Source organism: Neolamprologus multifasciatus, chromosome 4 (genome assembly GCF_963576455.1).
Source record: "Neolamprologus multifasciatus chromosome 4, fNeoMul1.2, whole genome shotgun sequence".
Classification (NCBI taxonomy): domain Eukaryota; kingdom Metazoa; phylum Chordata; class Actinopteri; order Cichliformes; family Cichlidae; genus Neolamprologus; species Neolamprologus multifasciatus.
The window spans coordinates 26,681,191-26,703,259 of record NC_140442.1 but is presented as its reverse complement, the minus strand read 5'-3'; positions in this window follow the sequence as shown (position 1 = coordinate 26,703,259).

Sequence of the window (22,069 nt, the reverse complement as noted above, 5' to 3'; positions counted from 1 at the left end):
AGTAATTGTTGTTTACAGTTTAGTCTCCACAAACACATGCTTTCAGTCTAGCACACACTAACCCTCTCCATGATATTTTGTTTACTTCGCTTATTCCAGCAGTTGAAAATTTTCCACCAATAATTTCAATGCATTTCTGTTCGTATCTCTTTTGCCCTATTGAGTAAAAGAGATTATAAATCGGACGGAACGGACGGACGGAAGGAAGTGTTACTTTCTTCTACCACTTCAGCTCCCACCATAGAATATTTCTGGCAACAGCACATAGCTAAAAGTAAGTATTGCCTACAGGATTGAAATCCCTCATGCATTCAGACACTTATGTTTAGTTTTAGATTTTCTCCAGTAGATGGAGAGCTTCATTCACCCTGTGTAGACCCACATAATCTGGTTGGCTGACATGTATCAAAGTCAATTGCAATTTTGGTTAAGAAATTTGGCTGTCTTGAATTAGGACTACTAGGCAAGGCCTACAACCAGTTTAGTTCAGTTGTATTTACCTGCACTATGTTTCTCAGCTACGTCTGAGTTGAGTTTGAATTATGGATGACAGTGGTAAAGATGTGGCAAGAAGTAGCAATCATAAGATTACATAATATATATGGAGTGAATGAGTGTGCACACCACCCTCCTGTTTCTCACAATTTTATTATTATAATAATATTTTGTTCATGTGTGGCATTTAGCTTGCTAAATGTTAAATAACATCTACAGGTTAATGTTTCTTTAAATGTTTGCAGATGTTATACACAGTGGTTAAAGTACTGGAGTGAGTTCAAACAAACAAACAAACAAAACGAAACAAGAAATGTGTGTGCACAGCTGTTGGTATGTGATGTGAAGATGTTTGAACTTTTGTAAATGCTTTTCCCCTAAAAAAGGAATGCACATATGAGTCAGTCAGTTTGCACACTAACAGCGTGCATAATATTGCACTTTGTGTTTGGAACTGCAGGTTTTGTGCATTAAAACAACTTGGCATGAATTTGATATTTCTTCTCTTTCCTTGCATAGCTTGAAGCCAATTTTTTGGCACTTGCACTTCAACATTATTTCTTTTCCATAACCTTGACAGTTTTGAGTGTCTGATGGAATGCATGAAGACAAGAACTGTGTTGCCAACTCCTCATACACATAATCCTGAATCACAAATATTGCATTAGGCTAAAGCACTTCTGGATGGATGCAAACTGCATTTCGTTGCCCTGTACCTGTGACATGTGCAATGACAATAAAGTTGAATTCAATTCTATTCTATTATCATTTTTAAACAACAGAACCATGATTTATATGGGGTTTTGCTGATGTTTGTGCACAGATGCAACAATGATCATAATACAACCCAACATATTAATGTAAACATGTACCGGTTACCATAACTTATGTGTGTCCCACAAAGTAAATTCTTGTCATCTGGACATAATGTTTTCACCCATATGGAAAAGAAATAGTTAAAACTTATAAAAGACTTGCATAAGATGTGGCCTACTTCATATAGTGAATCATATAAGGCTTATATGATTTACTCATGAAAGTGGCCACTTTCTTATGCAAGTATGCAAAACATACCAGTTTCATTTATATAATTTTTCAATGGATCTTATATCTGTTTTCACTCTTGTATGCTTTTCATACAAGTTTCACACAAGACAGATTCAAACTTTATAAGATCTTATAAGATCTTTTCCATATGGGCAGTGGGAGAAATGTTTCATCACTCATCCAAGTGACTTCTTCAGTCTCAGCTGAATGCAGGTTTCCCCAGTCTTACAAACAGAACATTTGCATGACTAACTCTACCACCACTGACTAAGGCTACGTCCACACGAATGCGTTTTCATTTTAAAATGCATCATTTTCTCTCCGCTTTGGCCTCCCATCCACACTGAGACGGCGTTTTTGCTGATGGAAAACGCAGCGTTTTGAAAACGCTCTCAAAAACGCATACAGTTGGAGACGGTGCTTTCGCATCGCAGTGTGGACAGCAAAAACCCAGACTTTCTAAAACGATGACGCATGTTAGTCATATGATGCAGTCATGTGACCAATTAAACTAAGATAGCAGAGGGCATTATACAGCAGTTGGTTTGTTTGACAGCCCTATTAAAGATTAATATCAGTTTGTACATGCTCCAGATAGCTTTTCTTCAAATTCTTTAACTCTCACTCACTTTTGCAACTTTGTACTTTTGTGTTACTCGCAACAACAACTCCACCTCATTGTTAGTCCATTTAAAAAACTCTGTGCTTTTCCTCAACATTCTGCCGCGACGTTTCAAAGAGCCGGAAAGTAGACAGACTAAATGAGGCAGGTCGAATAAGAAAGGTCTTAAATAATCAGGCCCCATCTTATCTTAATGACCTTGTAGTACCATATCACCCTATTAGAGCACTTCGCTCCCGCTCTGCAGGCCTACTTGTTGTTCCTAGAGTATTTAAAAGTAGAATGGGAGGGAGAGCCTTCAGTTTTCAGGCCCCTCTTCTGTGGAACCAGCTTCCAGTTTGGATTCAGGAGACAGACACTATCTCTACTTTTAAGATTAGGCTTAAAACCTTCCTTTTTGCTAAAGCATATAGTTAGGGCTGGACCAGGTGACCCTGAATCCTCCCTTAGTTATGCTGCAATAGATGTAGGCTGCCGGGGGATTCCCATGATGCATTGAGTTTTTCCTTTCCAGTCACCTTTCTCACTCACTATGTATTAACAGACCTCTCTGTATTGAATCGTATCTGTTATTAATCTCTGTCTCTCTTCCACAGCATGTCTTTATCCTGTCTTCCTTCTCTCACCCCAACCGGTCGCAGCAGATGGCCGCCCCTCCCTGAGCCTGGTTCTGCCGGAGGTTTCTTCCTGTTAAAAGGGAGTTTTTCCTTCCCACTGTCGCCAAAGTGCTTGCTCATAGGGGGTCATATGATTGTTGGGCTTTTCTCTGTATCTATGAAGCGCCTTGAGGCGACATTTGTTGTGATTTGGCGCTATATAAATAAAATTGAATTGAATTGAATTGAATTGAATTTTCTTGCGTTTCACACATGCGCAGTACTGGAACGTAAGCCTTTTCTGTCGTTTCAATGTGGATGCACAACACTGTGAAAACGACTGAAAACGGTAGTGTGGACGCGGAGCGTTTTCAGATGAAAACGCCGTTTTCAAATCTATCCCGGCTAGTGTGGACGTAGCCTAACAATGGGCCATGACGTCAGTTTCATTGTCATTAATATGCAAATTGTCATGACCATTGGTCATTGACCAATGACCAATGCCCAATCCTTGATTCAGAGATGGTCTTTCCTTTTTCATGTAAATTGACTCCCTGCTCAAACCAGTGTTCCTCCCTGTCCAGGGAAGTAGTGCTAAGCAACAGACTAATAAAATAAATAATAAAAATAATAAAATATTGGAATTTTGCTCAGCAAAACTAAAGCACAAACTTAGATGGTCTAAATATGATAATTACACTAAAAATCCAAAGGAACCAGAAGCAGAAAAACCGTGGAGACGTCCCAATTACTTGGAGCCTTAAAACCTAGCAGACAGCTGCCTGCATTGGCAAACCTGCCAATCAAATTAACCAAGTCCTGTTTGAATTCACAGAAAAAAATTACCCACCATGAAAATGAAAGGGGAAACTATCCACAGGGTCATAAAATGCTTTTTGCACGTTCTTTGTGCTAATGTTAGCTTGGGAGTGTGGAGCCAACTCCAAGTGGTCATCAAAAGACATTTTTGACACTTCCATTTTGGCCTCAATTTTAATTTGTTGAGATTTGTGTGTCCTTAAATTAAATCTTGGACTATGATTCCTGATGATGATTGTTCTCAATTGTCTTGATTGTTCTTGATTGTCTCTCAATTACATTTTCAATAACTGAGGGGGAAAAGTAGCCAGAAATGCATCAACAGTACTCAACAGATAAATCAAGAGTTTCAAACTGCAGCTATCAGACATGTAGTTACATTTCTAGGCAGTTACACACCAGGTTATGCCATAGATAATGGTTATGCTGTAGGTTATATTTCAGGGTTTTTGAGAGGTTTGCAGTTTTGACGTAGCTATAAAGTAGAGTTTGCGCTGAAAGATAAATCCCCAGTAACCATTAAAAGGATTACACCCAACACACAAAAATGCATATCTTATTGTTTACGTCCTATATGAGTTAATTGTTTTGTTTCTGTATATAACTCTATGTACTCTAGTAGGCTCTGGTGTTTAAACAGTGCTCAGTTGGCCTTAAAGTATCCCTTTATTCAAATGTTGCCCAACATGTGCATGTTGTTCTGGCACATTCCTGAAGGGAGGAGGGAAAAGAAAAATGAAGGAGTGACGAGAGAGAATGTCATATTACGTCTCAAACCTGTCTAAAGTGTCACAGAGACAGGACGCCAGATTGTTCTGGCGTCCTGGCGAACTTTGCTTTAATCACAGACAACAAAACAGTCTGCATCTTTCAATTAAATCCAAATATGACTTCCATATTTGGCTTGCTTGGGCTGTGTAATGTTTCCCATACACATTATGGTTACGTCATGATGGACTCACACAATATTCACTCTCTGATAAATGCATCAGAGAACAACTTGGGGTTCACTTGGGGCCTGAGGACACTTTAGCACAAAGCATCAAAATTCATAAAAGTGCCATAGGGATAATGTTATCACTCAAATCATTTTTCTACATTCCTTTTGGCAGTAGTTTCTCTGCAGAATTCAAACAGTAAGTTTGATCATTTATACCATGTAATTTCTTCTCCAGTCAAGGTGAAATTTATAGGGGTTTTTTTTAACATGTTTTTGGGGCTTTAGCACAGAAACTAAACAAACTCTGGTTTAGTGGTCAGACCACATACTTGACATAGTTGATCTGAAATCTTCCTCTGACCTAGTCATGACTCAAAATATAAGCATTATCCCTGGGTTATGACATAAAGCTCTAAAGTTGTTTTTGTTGTGTTTTGTTTTGTTTTTTTGTGAGGACATGACAGTGTGGATATCTAGCAAACAAAGATGGGGAACAGGTACATGAGTTACGTCTTCAACAACCATGGGCTTTTCCTGAATGACAAAAATGTTAAATATAGGGTACGTGCTCTGTAATAGTGTCCTATACTGCTTTTGCCTTCAGCTGGAAGGCAAGTAACATTGGTGGTAAGTAACATTCATGCGTCACAACCAGTGTTGGGCAAGTTAGTTTGCAAAAGTAATTAATTACAGTTACTAGTTACTTCTTCAAAAAAGTTACAATAGTTACACTATTCTAAAAGTAATTAATTATTTGAAAAGTAACTATTGCGTTACTTAAAAAAAAAACAACCCTCTGGGGTCCAGGGTATAATTGCCCATTTTTAACTACTTTTGATTTTCCCTGTACATTTCACCTTTACAAACTATTTACTTTGCCTTGTTTGGTATCATTCTTTTCAGCACAACTTCACGTGTTTGAATTTACAGTTATGATTTCATTTTGACATACTATATTAACACAATTGATCTAAAATCAGACAAAAAACATAAAATCAGAGTAGAAAAAGTTATATTTTTTTACTGTAACAACCACAAACATGTTTAATGAATCATATTTCACAACTTTAAATGCAAATATAAATTGTCAATTTTAAAATCATATGTACAAGTTTTGCAAACAACAAAGCTATTTGCAGCCATTTACCTTTTACATTCAATAAGATGCCACACAAATTATTTGTGCCACTCCAATAATTTCTGTCCACTATAAAGGAGAACATCACAGCCTGATACCTGCAGGTCTGACAGCAGCAGGTGTATCACTCCTGTTCTCTACCTGGAGAAAGCAGTCGCCTCATTGTTCTGACACACAACACAAACTATCCACAACACTACACACTAACTACAAAAGACAACACATTAACTACACACGCCAAACATGCTAAATGTCATAAATCTCTCACATTTAAAACTCCCTCTCTCTCTTTTTCTGCTCTCTCTCTCTCTCTCTCTCTCACTCTTGCTGTCACTCCTAAAACTTCCCCCTAAACAACCAAATATCATGGCATGGTGCATTTTTCCACCAACAGGAAAGGGCAGGGTTTTTTTTATTTTTTTATTTTTGTTTTGTTTTTTGGTCATAAGCAGAGGGTGCTTGCTAGCGCTGTCGTTAAACGTGACGAAACTATTCAGGAAAAAACGCAGCATATATATTGTTTATCATGACTCTGGTTTTACATGGCCTATCAACACAATTTAAAAACTGGTATATATCACCTTATTGCTTTGTCATCTTGAAGTGGTCATGTGATTGGCTTACCACGACTACTTTACTCTTCCTCAGTCAAACAGCAGCACTCATGCGATTGTTTTGCCCTCTAGCTCCAGGTGTTCTGGCAAAAAGTGATAGTTGGGCAGACAGTGATTGCCGTCAGCGGGAGCGCGCGCAGCTGCTTAAAGCTGTAGCGTCCAGATTACTTACAGCTACTTCCGTGCATCTGATATAAGATGCGGTAAGCTGAACACAGCTTCAACCGTCTGTTTGCTGAAAAATAGTAACGCGACCGCACCGCATTTTCTTCTTAGTAAAAGTAACGGCGTTGTAACGATAGAAATAGTAATTAGTTAGATTACTCGTTACTGAAAAAAGTAGCGCCGTTAGTAACGCTGTTACTTGTAACATGGTTATTCCCATCACTGGTCACAACTATGCTTGGTAGCTACCAAGTCATTTACCCTCTACAACCTCATGTACAGTATTTGCCCCCTCCCTGATCTCTCTCTCCGTCTCTTTTTTTTTGCATATAACTTAAGTTTTTTTTGCTTACATGTTTCAAACATGTAAGAGTAATTTAGTGTGGTAAGATTTCTTAAGGACCGACTGCTTAAGTCCAAATTTCTTTCCTGTCTGCACCGACGCAGAAAAAAAAGTGGGATTTCAACTCATGTGAGGCATGCTAGCATAGAGGTAAAACAAACAAACATGCAAACTGATGCACGTTACAGCTGTCTTGGAGGATGATTATATATTATACATATCCAAAGTAGTTTTAAAAAAGTGTTGAGTAATCCCATGAGCTCAACCTTCAGACTGTCTTTTTTCCTGTGTTTTTCTACTCTTACATCATTAGTCACAAGGAAGTTATCCCAGAGAGAAGTAAAGCAAGTGTGTAAGTTCATCTCTGAATGTTTGTAAAGCATTCCCACGTTAAGCCTAACAACCAATATATGGAGCAAGTGCCTCTTCTCTCTCCCTCCCTCTCCTGTTGCTACTTCAATCGCGAAACTGATTAATGATCAGCTGATCGGCTTTTCTGTTGCGAGTCCGTCTCTCTTCTTTGTTTTTGGCCCACTTTGCACCAGAAAGAGGAAACCAGCGGCTGAACAACAGCAGCACGTTTAACCTTGATAAGCTGTTGTTAGAATTTATTTAATATTGACTATGTGCACATTAGCAAATGCTACTTCCGGTGCGGAAACTCCTGTGGGGAGCTTTGTTTCCGGTGATCTATTCGCATCCTGTTTACGGTCAAAAACAAGTTAAGCAAATGAATAAATCAAGCGGCTATTTACATTTCTATAGATGTCTTGGGCATCTACCCAATATATCTGTAAATGATGTTCATCGACTTGTCGATATTTTTTCCCGTGCCTCAGGGCAAAATAGAAAAGGGATTCAAATGTTATATTTCTCAGCTGCCCCTCGTTTATCGCGGGTGTTATGTTCTAAAAATAACCAGTGATAGGTGAAATCAAGTAGCCAATTTTATTTTTTGACGGTGCAAAACGTTTCATGGGCATACAGCACTGTACTTCAGAGTCACACTGCCAGCGATCGATGCAGCGATTCTGTACTGTACAGGAGAGACGTCACGGAGGAGATCGTCTGCAGCGATCAGGACGCAGGACACAATGTGACGTAAAAAAAAAGCATGCAAACTTGCACTAAAAAATCCGCGAAACAGCGAGGTGAAAGGTGAACCGTGTTATAGCGAGGGACCGCTGTAATTTTGAAGGTAAGTCACAACATACCCTTCGTAAATACTAATGTATAGAAACCCTTACCAGCAATTTTTGTGTGGCTTTTTTCACTGTTTGTTAACATGCTGTGTGGGTGTGTACTTGACTAGCTGATATCGACATAACGGGAAACATCTGGTTTGACTATTCTTTACCTGTAGTTTGAATGCTGAACATTTGCCTGTTTAAATCATAAGAGCAGTCACTATACAGAGATGTGCTTCTGAATGTGGACGATGTGTCTTCTGCTGCAGTAATGCAGTTCTGCTTGTGTTGAGTGATGTACACAACTGATCGATTTAAACTCTTTAAACGTCAAAATTGATCATTAGATTTTTTATGACACAACAGTGGTGAGTGTTCCCACCTTCTGCTCTTTGTAACTTAACGCGATCTTTCCATTTTCGAGTTTTGGACATCAATTTTGGAGTATATCTTCGCAGTAGCAATTGACCGCAAAGTAAAGCTACCGGAAATGTACAACCCCACATCCGGTCTCAAACCAGGAAGTTAGCATTTTCTCGTGCACAGGGTCAATTACTTTCAAGACCAGGATCCTTTTCTACGTAGCTGACGGCTGGTAACTGTGCAGGGGCGGATCTAGCAAAGTTTAGCCAGGGGGGCCAATAAGGCATTAACAGGGAAAATGGGGGCACAAAGACATACTTTTCTTTCTTATTCTCATTTAAAATGTGTAGCTTTTAATAAATAATTATCGGAATCTTACACCCAAAGTTTTAATCTGATGTAAAATGTATAGAAGTCCATTACTGTATATAGTAACTGCTAAGTCTAATATACCCTAAGCTATACTACTTTTTCCTTTGGGAAGATACCGTCTGTGCAGTCTGCAATTCTGTAGAAGAAAGATGTTGAATCTATTAAATTATTCTTGAAAAATAATTTATTTCTGTGCATTTTTTTCACACTGCATCAAATTAAAGTTGATTACGTCAATTAAGCATCATGAGGTGGAGGGTGGGGGGTGGTTCCCTATTTTTTTTTGCTGGGAGTTTGCAACCCTGTTAGTTAGGTTACTTAATATTTCTGCTAAGTACTCTTTAAAATACCAGAATAGCAAGGATGGAGTAGGTTTAAGTTTATTAGACTGATCAGTATTGCTGAACTATGAAATATTTTGGGTGCAGTGTTTTTTTTACATACAGGTATAACAGAATAGCTTTAGTGTTGTTGTTTATTTAAACTTGAGTATGAACTTATACAAAATGCAGCAAGATATTAAAAAACCAGTTTTATTGATTAAAAAACACACTATATCGGATTCATATCGGTATTGGACTTAAAAAAGTGGTATCGTGCCATCTCTGACCAATACCAACTAGATGTTTAAATCTTAATATAAAATGAGTAACAGCAGGGTGACATTAGGTAAGGCTGCACTTTTTGCAGCGATCTCGTATAGAAAACTATTCCACACCTATATAAAACAGGTCCGCGGCTCCGAACCGTAGTAAAGGGACCTCTGGCTAGTATGTCGGGTTCATGTCGGGCTCGTAGGCGAAAACTAGCTTTACTTTGTTGTCTGGGTCAACTTTGCTAGCGAGAGACAGAGAGAGGCTTGAAAGGCTGCTCCAACTGAACTTATTGTTTCGTAGGAAAACACGAACACAGTGTACAGTCAAGTCTTAATAGCTTACTTACAACTGGGCTCGTCAGGCACTCTTTTTGGCTGCAGTGGTTATTATTATATTTACATGCTTCCATCTGCCATTTCTGGTCGGTGACAACTTGTACTTTTCTCTTTTTCTCCCTCCCTTGCTCACAGACACATAATGGGTATGGCAGTCCATTCTCCCTGCAGCACGGACTACACTGCCCATGAGGCTACATTGTTTAGGGCAATGTAGCCCTAAACAATGTTTAGGGCTACATTGTAACACTCTGCCTATTGCCTTCATATTAAATAATTTTTGTGAATAATTTTTTAAAATATTTCTTCACGTCATTATGCGGGCCGCAAGTAGGGGTGACATGGGCCGCGAGATAGACACGCAGGCATTAGAGCCTCTTAACGCGTGTTTTGTTTGATAGAGAAGGAATAGCCTTATGAAACAGGAAAATACCGCTGTGCTATCCATTTATTTCAACAAAGTAACTGTATTCTGAATACCACCTTTTTAAACGGTAACTGTAACAGAATACAGTTACTCATATTTTATTTGTTTATGTCTTATGCTTTTATGATTCTGTAAACTGCTTGTTTTTATGTTGCTTTTATTCTACTGTGTACAGAATATATATATACATATATATTAGGGGTGCAACGATACACAAAATTCACGGTTCGGTTCGATACTTTGGTGTCACGGTTCGATATTTTTTCGATACAAAAAAAATGCTCATGCTTTTTTAATTTGTCATTTATTAAAATTATAAATATATATTTTAACTCAAAAGTACAGTTTTTAAATTTAATGTTGCTGAAACAACAAAGTAATAAAAAAAAATCATATCTGATTGAGGAATCACTCATCTTTGGAAAAGAGAGTTTATTACAGAGAAATGGCTCTTTCCAAAATAAAAGCTATACTATACACTTCTTCTGGGGTATATTCTCAGCAGCATATTAACCTCTTAAGCCCCAAGGGGGTTTCTGAGCTTCGTGCTCGAAAATGTAATGCCCACATTTAATTGATTATTTCTCTGCAATTACAAACTCTGTCCTTACAATTTTGGTATCAAAATAAAGCTAACACTTGGGAAATTTCATCAGAGGTGTAAATATTGAATCAGATATTACTGTGTCAAAGTTACTGAGACTGGAACACAGAAAAAGTAAGTAGATTTTATCCTCGCCTAATTTTTTTTTTTTTTTAATTTTTAGCATATAACCCTTTGAAAAATATGCCTCAGATCACATTTGGTTCCAGAAATCCAGTAACCAACATATAAACATCATCTGTGCAAAGATTTATGTTTCTAAAGTGAAACTGAAAAATTACAGCGCTGTCAATACATGAATATCCAGACGTTGTACAAAAATGTCCAATTTTGGCACACAATTGGACACCATGCCAGTTGATTTTTTTTAGGTATTAAAGAGCAGAAATTAATACATTTTATTAACAGGCCTAAACATGCTTTTTTTAAAAATATATTTTTGAAGAATTAACCACACATTTACATGGCAACGGCCCTTTTCTGCAGCGCATCTAGAGCGTTTGATTGGCCTCTGGCCCTTTAAACTCCGAGGGGCTGTAACTTTGGTTTCTTTTGGTCAATTTGTGTGATTGACACCTCTTTTTAATGTGTAAGCCAATAGATTCACAGTGATGATGCCACGTTCATGTCACTTCAACCAATCAGACGTTGTGATGCTAAAACCCACGTGGGCCCAAATTTACTGCATGTGGCATCTGTTCAGTCACGTGTCTGTAGGTGGGTCTAAAATAGAGGTTGTTGACGGAAAACTGCTCTGATGCGCTAGGTAGGCATGGCAACTACTGTTAATCACGTAGCTACCGGCTACCTGCGAAAATAATGGAGGAAATCAGGACAGTAAGCCAATTTCTGTCTGTGTGTTTTTGTGGTCTTCTTTTGTGGCTTATTCAGTGAATTTTGGTCTGATCGTGGTGAAATCCTTACACGAAGTCTGAAGAATTTCTGGTTCGGGACTTCTACACATTTAGGTAACTGCTCGTTTAATCATGCTTGTTTTCGGTGTGTTGGTGGTTGTAGAAATGGTTTATATGACGTGATTTCCTCCTTTTTGCCCGCACTGGAGCGTGGGGCTTAAGTGGTTAAACATATCAGGTCCCCATAAGGAGAATCATGTGCTAACGGCTGTCTAAATGACTCGGGTAAAGTTTGTAGCATGGGTGCTTGTTGTTTTTGTCTGCTTCCACTTGTCTTTGCACTAGGATGATGTTGGAGTAAATGTGAAGTCATATTCGTTGTGTTCCCACTAGTGCTGTCAGCCTTAATCTGACCTTAACGCCACAACACCGCAAATCTCTGTTAAGGAGCTACCGCAGATCGCCCTGTGCATGGGGCTGGACGGCCAACACCTTAAAGAGCTAACCTGCTAACACACTAGTTCCCACCAATGTCATGACATTATTACTGAAACGCTCTCACACACACTACTGAAACGCTCTCACACACACTACTGAAATTTTAGCTCTCACACACACTACTGAAAAACCAAGGCGTTTCAGTTAAACAGGAAGGCGTTTCAGTTAAACAGGAAGGCGTTTCAGTTGAACAGGAAGGCGTTTCAGTTGAACAGGAAGGCATTTCAGTTAAACAGGAAGGCGTTTCAGTTAAACAGGAAGGCGTTTCAGTTGAACAGGAAGGCATTTCAGTTAAACAGGAAGGCGTTTCAGTTGAACAGGAAGGCATTTCAGTTAAACAGGAAGGCATTTCAGTTGAACAGGAAGGCATTTCAGTTGAACAGGAAGTTAATTCTTGACAAGGAAACTGAAGGAAAAAGTGGTAGATTTCAAACAAACCACTACACAGATGTCTACTCAGCAACCTGCTAGTTAGGGGTGGGTTTTTATAATCGATTTATCCATTAAAATCGATTCTGGCTTGGATAACGTGAAATCGATTCATTAAAATCCTGAATCGATTTTTTTAATATAAATTAATTTTGCCCGAAATGCCAGAATCTCAGGTGAAACCTCACAAAATTTCAACAACCACCAAACAGCTAAAACAGTAAATGAGAGCAGGAACACGGATTCTGCACAAAGACGTAAACACACAGCGCGGACCGCGGATCAGAATCAATGGGATGTCGCCTTTCTCACCCGATGGCACGGACACGGTCGGGGCTGAAAGCCAACAGCTGGCTGATTCTGATCTGTCGGCGGTCCGCGCTTTGTTTTCATGCAGTTTTTGCACAGATTCTAGGGCTGTTAGTTTGATCTCTCTCCAAACAATATTGACTGAACCAGCAGCAAAAGAAGATCCAAACTGCGCTTCACATAAACATCGTCATGAATTCCCTCTGACGTTTACTGTTTTGCTTCCACCACGATAAAATCACATCTCATGCACAGCTCTCTCTCTCTCTTTCTCTCTCTCTCTGTACTTCAGTTTCCCATCTAAAAATCTGTTTTCTGCATTATTCGCTTGCTTGTTACGCACAAGTCTACTTTTGTTTACAGCGCTGTCGGCCGCTGGTTTTTTTTCGTTTTACATACTTCCAAAAAGAAAATCTTATTTCTGCCGTTCAATACTGAACAAATTTAAACATTTAAAAATGATGCAAAATGCAAAACGCTTAGCCGTGTCTCTAAACCGCTGGAACGTCAGAGGTAACGTTCATATGTTGATTAATGGTTTTCTTTCGTTTTTGATGTACTGCAGAATATTTTTTATAAAATCCCAGGCCAGGAAAAATCACCTTCATGTTTTTCTGTGTTTTATCTTCAGCTACTTTTACACAAAGGCATCTGCTCTGAGGCTTACACCTTTGATAAAGTCTTGCGTGTGTCAGCTTCCTTTATTTAGATACAAAAATATGTAAATGTACTGATCTGAATTATAATATTGCTGACTGTCAAAATTTCCCAGAATCAAATTGAATTGGATTGAATCTAATCGAATTGAATCGAATCATGGAACGATAAGTTAGACAGCTTAGTCTTAGTGAGACAGCTGCATTACTTAAAAATATATTAGCCTCAGCATAAGTCAAAATTTAGAATAGCAGGAGATGGGCATTATCCTGGTTATGATATTTACTCAAACGTATAATGATGTTAATAATGTCTGAGACACCCAATGCTAGATGATCCATATAAAAAAAAATTATGATGTAATTCAAATAGTGGCACATCATTAATATTTAGGGAAATCCAATTTTTTAAGTTGCACCAAATACATTGTGTGATAGGGCATAGAAAAGAAAAAAGATGTTCTAGGGTTTCATTTTCATCAGTACAAAAAGAACACTGATCCACCTCAAAGCCAAATCTCTTTTTTTAGAAATTCTGCCACAGGATTAATTTTTTTTAAAGTGTGTTTCTTTAACTTTAGGTAGAATAGGCTATTTCATAAATTTTTAGTATGCTTTATCCAGTGTATATGAAATAACTAAATTAGAACCATGCAATGTAACCATTCTGTTGTAACTATGAAATATTTTTGTCTTTGAAGAAACTACTAACAAATTTCTTATTGCATTTTTATCAAACAGCTGACATTGCCCTAGCAATAAATTTGGGAGCACTGATGAGCAGTGTTGGGTAAGTTACTTTAAAATAGTAACTTAGTTACATTACTAGTTACTTCTATCAAAAGTAACTCAGTTACTTCAAGTTACTCGTTACTTTCAAAGTAACTAGTTACTAGGGAAAGTAACTTTGGTTTTACTCAGAATTCTCTTGTTAATGTGTTGCTTCCATAACTTTGCCAGTCTTCTAGCTTGCTTACTTGCCACAAGTGCACTGTGCCACCTACCAATAGAAAGGAAAAGATAATGTGCATGTTTCCACGAGAGAAATCCCACGCCTGCACCGTCATTGACTGCTGCCATGATTCTAGCCTACGTCACAGCGTCATGTGCGCCTTTTACATCCAACACAAAAACTGCAGTCGTGATGCTTTGATTGTACTCAACTTACTGTACTGTAACTCGGAAATTCTGCCTTCTGAATAGGAAGATGTAGGTAACACCAGACTGCAGATGAGCTGCATACAGGGCTGGACGGGGACAAAAAATCGGCCCGGGCATTTTGACTAGAGACTGGCCCACCATTATAGGAAAAATCATAAAGCCTTTGAATGAAAACAAACGCTGTTGTGACAGTGATGTTCACTGTTTTGATGGTATATATGCATCAATCGTTTGTTGTAAGATTGAGATAATTATTTTTTAAAAGCTAGACATTTTAAATGAGAATAAGAAAGAAAAGTATTTCTTTGTGCCCACCTCTCCCTGTTAATGCCCTACCTGGCCCCCCTGGCAAAACTTTGCTAGATCCGCACCTGCACAGTTACCAGCTGTCAACTACCTAAAAAGGATCCTGGGGTTATCTGTCTCTCAGAAACAGTTCATAACTTCCCTTCAACTCATTTATGTCACCTAAAAGGTAAACCTGTTTCTCCATCACCTGTTCAGCTCTGATGATTCAGTAAGGACATCTCCTGGTTTCATCTTCATGTTTCCCTCTCACCAGATAACCAAACCGATATCCTGACCAGCAGCTTTTTTGCAGCTGTGGCTCCAACAAACATCAGCTGATACTAGAAATTAATATTAAATCAATTCTAACAACAGCTGATCAAGCTTAAAAGTGCTGCTGTTGTTTAGCGTGACATCGGCTGGTTTCCTCTTTCTGGCGCAAAGTGGGCGATAAACAAACAAGAGAGCCGATCAGCTGATCATTGATCAGTTTTCATGATTGAAGTAGAAACAGGAGAGGGAGGGGGGAGAATGAAAGAAGAAGAGGCAGCTGTGCAGCGTAAAGACAGAATAACTCCAGCTTTGTGCCTTTTTCATTGTAGCTGAATTACGGGACAAACTGTTCCTTTTCGCCTCAATAAGAAACGCGTAATATTTTCTCTGAATACCAGATGGGACGGTTGGCAACAAACAAAATAAAGTTCAACATCATTAACTTCATAGCACCCACCCAGCTGTATAGAAACTCCGTCATGCTAGCTAGTACGCAGTATGGAAAAAGTCAGAATAACGAAAATAAACTGCACCTAAACTTGGTTTATATCTGACCCAGATAGACTGCAGGTCACAACTTCTTACCTGAAGTTCAGTTCACACTTGGACTGGCGGCCGCCTCGGGTCTCTTTTCCTTCTGCATCCCCTTTCCCTCATCCACCTGCTGGCCTCCACCACTGCCAATGTTACAGAATCTGTGGTGGAAGCTCCGCGATAGCCACCACACGAAGTAACGAGTAACGACCCTATCTAAATCCCAGTAACGACTAACGCGTTCCTGATTTTGGCATAATAACTAGTTACCGTGCTCGTTACCACAATAATAACGTAGTTACTGTAACGCGTTACTTAATAACACGTTAGTCCCAACACTGCTGATGAGAAATGATTGTATATCATAAAAATTTTAATCAAATGAAGCAGAGGCAGTGGGACCAGTTCACAAAATTTGTTATATTCTCTTTGAGAACAGTTTAGACAATATTTTTCTGAAAAGTCTGGGTAACTTAGAATTACACCGTTATCATCCAACAAATCTGTTATGAATATAATCTTTTTGTTCAAACCAGTCACTCTTGAAAATTGATTTTTGATTAAGTGTTATTACCCTATTATTCCATAAGGTTGAATTATGGGGAGAAGTTGTGGGTAAATCTCATTTTCCCAAAAATGCACAGTCTGTTTTGGAAAGTTTGATATCTTTATGGGGATTTTATTTACCGCAAAATCACATTTCAAAATAAAGTCTAATCCTGTATACTATTTTATTAAACAAGGATCATAGGATGTGGAGCTAAGTAGAGTCTGGCTGTGACAGACAAGATTTTAACCATTTAATTCTAAGGGTGCCATCCATAAATTCTACCTGTTGCACCTTGAATCCATTCCTTGATTCAAGGAAGCTAAAATATTGTTAAGTAATGCGGCTGCTTCACTTAGGCTACAAGCACAGCCGTCCCCAACCCCCAGGTCCTGGACCAGTACCGGTCTGTGAGTCGTTTGGTACCGGGTCGCAAGAGTTGAGGCTTGAGTTTGAAATTTATGGTTTTCATGGTATTTATCATTTTTTTTAATTTTTATTTTGTTTACGTGGCACAAAAAAGGTTGGGAACTGCTGTACTAGCAGGTTGCTGAGTAGACATCCTTGTAGTGTTTTGAAATATACCACTTTTTCCATCAGTTTACTTGTCAGGAAACAACTTCCTGTTCAGCGGAAATGCCTCTGGTTTCAGTGGAGTGCGTGAGTGCATTTCAGTAGTGTGTGTGAGAGCGTTTCAGTTGTGTGTGTGAGAGTGTTTCAGTTGTGTGTGTGAGAGCGTTTCAGTAGTGTGTGTGAGAGCGTTTCAGTAGTGTGTGTGAGAGCGTTTCAGTTGTGTGTGTGAGGGCTAAAATTTCAGTAGTGTGTGTGAGAGCGTTTCAGTAGTGTGTGTGAAAGCGTTTCAGTAGTGTGTGTGAGAGCGTTTCAGTAGTGTGTGTGAGAGCGTTTCAGTAGTGTGTGTGAGAGCTAAAATTTCAGTAGCGTGTGTGAGAGCGTTTCAGTTGCGTGTGTGAGAGCGTTTCAGTAGTGTGTGTGAGAACTAAAATTTCAGTTGTGTGTGAGAGCGTTTCAGTAGTGTGTGTGAGAGCGTTTCAGTAGTGTGTGTGAGAGCGTTTCAGTTGTGTGTGGGAGAGCGTTTCAGTAGTGTGTGTGAGAGCGTTTCAGTAGTGTGTGTGAGAGCGTTTTAGTAGTGTGTGTGAGAGCTAAAATTTCAGTAGCGTGTGTGAGAGCGTTTCAGTTGTGTGTGTGTGTGAGAGCGTTTCAGTAGTGTGTGTGAGAGCTAAAATTTCAGTTGTGTGTGAGAGCGTTTCAGTAGTGTGTGTGAGAGCATTTCAGTAGTGTGTGTGAGAGCGTTTCAGTAGTGTGTGTGAGAGCGTTTCAGTAGTGTGTGTGAGAGCGTTTCAGTAGTGTGTGTGAGAGCTAAAATTTCAGTAGCGTGTGTGAGAGCGTTTCAGTTGTGTGTGTGAGAGCGTTTCAGTAGTGTGTGTGAGAGCGTTTCAGTAGTGTGTGTGAGAGCTAAAATTTCAGTTGTGTGTGAGAGCGTTTCAGTAGTGTGTGTGAGAGCGTTTCAGTAGTGTGTGTGAGAGCTAAAATTTCAGTAGTGTGTGTGAGAGCGTTTCAGTAGTGTGTGTGAGAGCGTTTCAGTAGTGTGTGTGAGAGCGTTTCAGTAGTGTGAGTGAGAGCTAAAATTTCAGTAGTGCTTGTGAGAGCGTTTCAGTAGTGTGTGTGAGAGCGTTTCAGTAGTGTGTGTGAGAGCTTTTCAGTAATAATGTCCCTTACGGCACCTCATATTGCGTGGCACATCCAACATACTGTTTTACTTTTGTCCATGACAGCTTACCTTCAGGGTCATTCTTCACATGAAAACCAAAATAATTCCAAACGCCAGATCTGAATGAGGGTGGGGGAGGTTCAATTTGCCATGTTGCAACGAGCTTAACTTCTGTCTCGCTAGCTTGCTCTGCGCTCAGTGAATCTGCGTTCGACTACTCCGCCTAGGCTGCACTGTCGAGCGCAGATCCACTGAGCGCTCAACACAGACAGCATCGTCAGAAGAAAAGTTGATAAAATAAATTAAAAATTTTGTATTGTTCATACATATACGTACTGAACCGAAAGCACTGTATGAACGGTTCAATATCGATACGAGTATCATTGCACCCCTAAAAAAAAAAAAAAAAAAAAAAAAAAAAAAATATATATATATATATATATATATATATATATATATATATATATATATATATATATATATTAGGGGTGCAACGATACACAAAATTCACGGTTCGCTTCGGTTCGATACTTTGGTGTCACGGTTCGATATTTTTTCGATACAAAAAAAATGTTCATGCCTTTTTAATTTGTCATTTATTAAATTTTCACGGCACATTCTGCACCACCTCTCTGTGCGTTCATCATTTGTTTGAAGCCAGCTCACCTCCTGCAACCACTTTTCCGAGAATACGCGCTTCTTTTGTGGTTCGGACTCCTGACATTTCTTTGGAGGTGGAGGAACACCAAAGTAATTGCTTAAAGGAGCTTCTTCGACATCTTTATGAGTTCTAAACAAATGTCTGTCCTCCTGAAAATCTTATGTATGCAAACACGCGTTGCAACTTCTTATCTTGTGCGCGTTTTTTATTTTGACAGCGAGTGCGCACCTGCGGACCACTTATGTGCAGCCCTGGTTATTTAGCTCGTCATATTGCAGCCACAGAAATTCTTTTGTCCATGAAACCATAAAGCTGCACTTTCTTTTTGCCTTATAGTCTGATTTGTAGCTGTAGCTCAGGAGGTAGAGCAGGTCACCTACTGATTGGAAGGTTGGTGGTTCGATCCTTGGCTCCTCCAGTCTGCATGCCAAGTATCCTTGGGCAAGATACTAACCCCAAGTTGCTCTCCGATGCGTCCATCGGAGTATGAATGTGTGTGAATGTAGTTAGATAGCACTAAGTATAGATAAAGTGCTTGTGAGAATGGGTGTGATTGGGTGAATGTGGCGTGTTGTATAGAGCGCTTTGAGTACTCCGAGAGAGTAGAAAAGTGCTATATAAGAATCAGTCCATTTACCATTTACCATTTGTCATAACTTTTCCGTTTTGTGGTAAGCTTTTCTTTGGCTGTCACTTCTTCACCCTGACCTGTCTTATTTGGCTCAGCAGAACTAAAATATATATCCTGCTGCTTTTACACACGCACTCACATAACGCTCAGCGATTCTCTGCGCGATCAACCTCTCACATGTTTAAGCTTGCTGCGGGAGATTTCACTTGTCATGTTTGCATAGTAAGCTAACGATTGATAAGACGATGCCAGAGGAATTGGTGCGCAAATTATCATCACTCACCAATCAGTGCTGTCGCTCTCTATACACAGTTCGCGCGATTGCAAAGTGAAAGCAAAAAACAAGCGCAAATTCAAACGCAATTTCAATATGTCACATATTGACAGTGGCTCACCGATGCCAATGACATAATTACCCAGCTACATTTCCGAAAGAATGCAAAAGCATTGACATATATTTTTCCTTCCTACGATAGGCCGACGAGCAGAGCAGGGCAGCCCGACTGGAAAAATCGCTAGTGATTTTGCGAGCCCTGTATCTGATTGAGGAATCACTCATCTTTGGAAAAGAGAGTTTATTACAGAGAAATGTCTCTTTCCAAAATAAAAGCTATACTATACGCTTCTTCTGGGCTATATTCTCAGCAGCATATTAAACATATCAGGTCCCCATAAGGAGAATCATGTGCTAACGGCTGTCTAAATGACTCGGTAAAGTTTGTATGCGTGCTTGTTGTTTTTGTCTGCTTCCACTTGTCTTTGCACTAGGATGCTATCGGGTAAATGTGCAGTCATATTCGTTGTTCCCACTAGTGCTGTCAGCCTTAATCTGAAATGAGGTTAACGCCACAACACGGCAAATCTCCGTTAACGAGCTACCGCGGATTGCCCAGTGTGTGGGGCTGGACAGCGTCAACACATTAACGAGCTAACTGCGCTAACACACTAGTTCCCACTCATGTAATTGAGCATTGCTGGCACATCTGACATACTGTTTTACTTTAGTCCATGACTCACTTACCTTCAGGGTCATACGTCACATGAAGACCAAAATAGTTCCAGAGGCCAGATCTGAATGAGGGTGGGGGAGGTTCAATTTGCCATGTTGCAACGAGCTTAACTTCTGTCTAGCTAGCTTGCCCTGCGCTCAGTGAATCTGTGTTCGACTACTCCGCCTAGGCTGCACTGTCGAGCGCAGATCCACTGAGCGCTCAACACAGACAGCACCGTCAGAAGGAAAGTTGATAAAATAAATTAAAAATGTTGTATTGTTCGATACATATGCGTACCGAACCGAAAGCACTGTATCGAACGGTTCAATATCGATACGAGTATCGTTGCACCCCTAATATATATATATATATCACTGAAAACAACAGTGAGATTCTCCACACCTAATCCACGAATCTTCTATGTGACTTTACTCTTTTCCTCCAGCAACTCCGCATTCAACATCCTCTATCCCTCCTTTGCACATGTCCATGCCTTTCCTTATTAACCTGACCCTCTGATATACTCATTTGTCCTACTCTCATGGAGACTTTTAACATCTTCAATTCTGCTACCTCCAGCTCTGTCTCCTATATTTTTGCCAAATGCCAGCGTCTCTAAACTATGGAAGCCCGTTTCCGCCACTAAAAACAAACAAAAAACAAGTATCCATAACTCGAAATTTTGACTTATTAACTCAAAATTTAGAGTTATTAACTTATTCATATAGATGTATTCTGTCTTGTTTATATTGACTTTCGTTCTCCTTTTCTCCAGAGCATACCTCCACCTCTTGAGGCCCTCTGACTGTGCAGTGCTTTCTGCAAACATCATACCTCACAGAGACTACTGCCTGACCTCATCTGTGAATCACCATTGCAAATAAGAAGGCTCAGAGCTGATCCATAATGTAAGCCTTTCGCTACCTCTCTTTGCCTTACACCTTTTCTCACCCACCTTTCTTTATTAACCTCTTTCTTCAAACACTTTCCTGTACTTCCTCATTACACTAGTCTCCTTATCCTCTTTTCCCTGTCCAGAGGATACACCAAAGACCTCTTGGCAGTTTTTCTCACCACTTCAGTTTTACTTTCCCAGTCATCTGGTAACTCTTTTCTACTATCCAGAGCCCGTTTGTACTCATCACTGAACTCTTTGCAAAATTCTTCTTTCTTTAACTTCCACCAGTTACTCCTTTCCTTCAACTTAACTCGCTTTGTCTTGTCCAGAGCAATCCTATAGGCTACCAACTGATGCTGCCTAGTTACATTCTCTACTGACAATGTATGTGTATAAATGCTTCCTAAAGAAAACAAAGGAACACTTTTTAATATATGTATAGCATTAAGCCAGTTAAACTTTTGTGATATTGATCCGGTTAATTACGTAGCACAAGGGGTTGTTAATCACTTTTAGCTACTTTTGTGATTATGAAACTATCAACGAGTGCACTAGAGGTCCAACAGTAAGACAGCTCCCAAAACAGTAATGGTTTTACACATGGAGGCCACTCACATTTCCCCCTCCTAATCTGTTGTGACTTTTTTAGTCATGCATGTGGCTTAGGTCAGTGTTACTGAGGCAATACTTGCACCCTATAGCGGTTGCACAGGTAGCCAAACTCCTCCACGATGGCACATCAGTATACAGTGGTCACTCATTTATCGCGGTAGTTACGTCTCAAAAATAACCCGCGATAAGTGAAATCTGCAAAGTAGACAACTTCATTTTTTTTTTTTACAATTATTATAGATGTTTTAAGGCTGTAAAACCCCTCACTACACACTTTTCTCAGACAGGCATGAACATTTTCACACTTTTCTCTCTTGTTTAAACTCTCAAAGTT